Below are 4,217 nucleotides of genomic sequence, written 5' to 3' on the forward strand. Positions count from 1 at the left end.
AAAAAAAAAAAAAAAAAAAAAAACCTCAATCACCTATCAAAGAGATATGTGTACTCACATGTTTGCTGTAGCACTATTTCCAATAGCTAAGATTTGGAAGCAACCTAAATGTCTATCAGCAGAAGAATGGATAAAGAAAATGTGGTTCAGGCAGGGCGCAGTGGCTCACGCCTGTAATCCCAGCACTTTGGGAGGCCGAGGCGGATGGATCACTTGAGGTCAGGTGTTTCAGACCAGTCTGGCCAACATAATGAATCCCTGTCCCTACTAAAAATACAAAAATTAGCCAGGCACGGTGGCAGATGCCTGTAATCCCAGCTATATGGGAGGCTGAGGCAGGAGAATTGCTTGAACCCAGGAGGTGGAGGTTGCAGTGAACCAAGATTGTGCCACTGCATTCCAGCCTGGGTGATGGAGCAAGACCCTGTCACCTTGTCAAAAAAGAGTAGAATGAACCAGACCCACTATTTGCTAACACAACAGGGTGACTATAGTCCACAATAACTTAACTGTACATTTCAATATAACTAAAAGAGTGTAACTGGATTGTTTAAAACATGAAGCATAAATGCTTGAAGGGATGGAGACCCCATTCTCCATGGTGTGATTATTTCACATTGCATACCTGTGTCAAAACATCTCATGCACCCCATAAATATATACACTTACTACATTCCCACAAAAATTTTTTTAAAACATTTTTTTAAAAAAACTGCAACAACAGCTAGGCACAGTGGCTCATGCCCATAATCCCAGCACTCTGGGAGGCCAAGGCAGGCAGATCACCTGAAGTCAGGAGTTTGAGACAAGCCTGGCAAACATAGTGAAACCCTGTCTCTACTAAAAACACAAAAATTAGCTGGGCATAGTGGCGAGTGCCTGTAATCTCAGCTACTTGGGAGGCTGAGGCAGGAGAATCACTTGAACCCAGGAGGTGGAACTTGCAGTGAGCCAAGACCATGCCATTCCACTCCAGCCTGGGCAACAAGAGCAAAACTCTGTCTCAAAGAAAAAAAAAATGCACCAACATAGATGAATTTCAATAGCATTATGCTGAGTGAATGAAGCCAGGCACAAAAGGCTACAGACTATATGTCACCCAAAAGCATGTGTTAAAAAAATGAACCCCCTAATCCCAGCACTTTGGGAGGCCGAGACGGGTGGATCACGAGGTCAGGAGATCGAGACCATCCTGGCTAACTAAAAAATACAAAAAACTAGCCAGGCGAGGTGGCGGCACCTGTAATCCCAGTTACTCGGGAGGCTGAGGCAGGAGAATGGCGTAAACCCAGGAGGCGGAGCTTGCAGTGAGCTGAGATCTGGCCACTGCACTCCAGCCCGGGCGACAGAGCGAGACTCTGTCTCAGAAAAAAAAAAAAAAAAAAAACCCCAATGCAACAGTGTTGGGAGGTGGGGCCTAATGGGAGGTGTTTAGGTCATGAGTGCTCTGCTTCTCTAAATAGATTAATGCTGATTATAAAGGGACTGGTGGGAGGCTGAGACAGAGAATTACTTGCATCTGGGAAGTGGAGATTGCAGTGAGCCAAGATCACGCCACTGTACTTCAGCCTGGGCTACAGAGCGAGACTCCGCCTCAAAAAAAAAAAAAAAAAAAAAGGAACTTGATGCTATGAGTTCAAGCTCTTGTTTGTTTGTTTGTTTGTTTTTATTGTTGTTCTTTTTTGGAATGCTGTCTCCTTCAAAAGATGTGATGTGATACCTTCTACTGTGGGATGACACAGCAAGAAGGCCCTCACCAGATGCAGCTCCTTTAGCCTTGGACTTCCCAGCCTCCAGAACCATAAGCCAAATAATAAATCTCTGTGCTTTATTTCACTCATTTTTTTGAGAGGGAGTCTTGCTCTGTCACCCAGGCTGGTGTGCAGTGGCCAGATCTCAGCTCACTGCAAGCTCCGCCTCCCAGGTTTACGCCATTCTCCTGCCTCAAGCTCCCGAGTAGCTGGGACTACAGGTGCCCGCCACCTCGCCCGGCTAGTTTTGTATTTTCAGTAGAGACGGGGTTTCACCATGTCAGCCAGGATGGTCTCGATTTCCTGACCTCGTAATCCGCCCGTCTCGGCCTCCCAAAGTGCTGGGATTACAGGCTTGAGCCACCGTGCCCGGCCTATCTCTGTTCTTTATAAATTACCCAGTCTCAGGTATTCTGTCAGAGCAGCACAAAGCAGACTAAGACCCTACATGATTCCTTTTTAGGCTATTCTGAAAAAGCAAATCTGTAGGAACAGAGAACAGATCAATAGTTGCCAGGGAGTTGGGGTAAATGGAAGAAATTTACTACTAAATAGCAAAAAAGGGGCATTTGAGTGTGATGGAAATATTCTGTATCTTGATTGTCATAGTGGTTAATCAACAGTATACATTTGTCAAAACTCATGAACTATACTCTTTTAAAGGGTGAATGTTAATGAGTATAAATGATACATAAACAAATCTGGCTTTTAGTTTTTAATTTAATTTAATTTTTTAAAATAGAGATGAGGTCTCACCATGTTGCCCAGGCTGGTGTTGAACTCCTGGGCTCAAGTGATCCTCCCGCCTCAGCCTCCCAAAGTGCTGGGATTACAGGTGTGGACCACAACACCCACCCTAAATCTGGCTTTAAAGAGTCCTGGGAGGTTTATGTATTTCAAAAATTAGATGGAGGGTTTTTGGTCTTCCCTGTCTTGGTGGCTATGGGGATGCTCATGTCCAAGCTGCCTGTTTCATTCTAAAGTAATGGTTCTACTCAAGGGATTTCGTATCTTCATGTCCAGATTGGACACTAGAACCTGCCTTGCAGCCTCTAAATCCAGGGGTCCAGGATTCTGTCTCCAGACCTCCATACATCACCCTCCAGGACTGCCTCTTCCGGCACAGAGAGTCACAGACACAGATCACCCTCACTTGCAGAACCAGAAGCATTCTTCAGGGCCCAGTCACTGGGAATTTAGCCCTCTTGTTTTTCTTTTTTTTTGAGATGGAGTCTTGCTCCATTGCCCAGGCTGGAGTGCAGTGGTGCAAACTCTGTTCACTGCAACCTCCACTTCCTGGTTCAAACAATTCTCTTGCCCCAGCCTTCCCAGTAGCTGGAAGCACAGTCACGCACCACCATACCCAGCTAATTTTTTGTTTTGTTTTGTTTTGTTTTTGAGACGGAGTCTCACTCTGTCACCCAGGCTGGAGTGCAGTGGTGCCATCTCAGCTCACTGCAAGCTCTGCCTCGCAAGTTCACGCCATTCTCCTGCCTCAGCCTCTCAAGTAGCTGGGACTACAGGCACCCGCTACCACGCCTGGCTAATTTTTTTGTATTTTTAGTAGAGACTGGGTTTCACTGTGTTAGCCAGGATGGTCTCGATCTCCTGACCTTGTGATCCGCCCGCTTCAGCCTCCCAAAGTACTGGGATTACAGGCGTGAGCCACCATGCCCGGCCATACCCAGCTAATTTTTATGTAATTTTTTAGTAGAGACGGGGTTTTGCTATGTAGGCCAGGCTGGTCTTGAACTCCTGACCTCAGGTGATCCGCCCACCTCAGCCTCCCAAAGTGCTGGGATTATAGGCGTGAGCCACCGCGGCCCAGCCTAACCCTCTTCATTCAACCCCTTCAACCCATCCCTTTTGGACAATACAGCTCTTTGCTTCTAAGAATCTAGACCTTCAAAAGCAAAAGGGTCTTTTTTTTTTTGAGATAGAGTCTTGCTCTGTTGCCCAGGCTGGAGTGCAGTGGCACCATCTCGGATCACTGCACCTTCTGACTCCTGGGTTCAAGTGATTCTCCTGCCTCAGCCTCCCGAGTAGCTGGGATTACAGGCGCCTGCCACCATGCCAGGCTAGGCTAATTTTTGTATTTTTAGTAGAGACGGGGTTTTACCATGTTGGCCAGGCTGGTCTTGAACTCCTGACCTTGTGATCTGCCTGCTTCAGCCTCCCAAAGTGCTGGGATTACAGGGGTGAGCCACTGCACCTAGCAAAAGAGAAAGCCTCTTAACTCTCCTTAGAGGCAGGGGCAACCCCAAACATTTACTCATTGAGTAATATTTACTGAGCATCTACTATGCTCCAGGCACTGTTTTAGGTCCTGGGGATAGAACAGTGAGGAAAAACAAATAATAATAATACTTTAGGCCAGGTGCGGTGGCTCAAGCCTGTAATCCCAGCACTTTGGGAGGCCGAGACGGGCGGATCACGAGGTCAGGAGATCGAGACCATCCTGGCTAA

The sequence above is a fragment of the Rhinopithecus bieti genome, unplaced genomic scaffold (genome assembly GCF_001698545.2).
Source record: "Rhinopithecus bieti isolate Rb0 unplaced genomic scaffold, ASM169854v2 scaffold_13243, whole genome shotgun sequence".
NCBI lineage: Eukaryota > Metazoa > Chordata > Mammalia > Primates > Cercopithecidae > Rhinopithecus > Rhinopithecus bieti.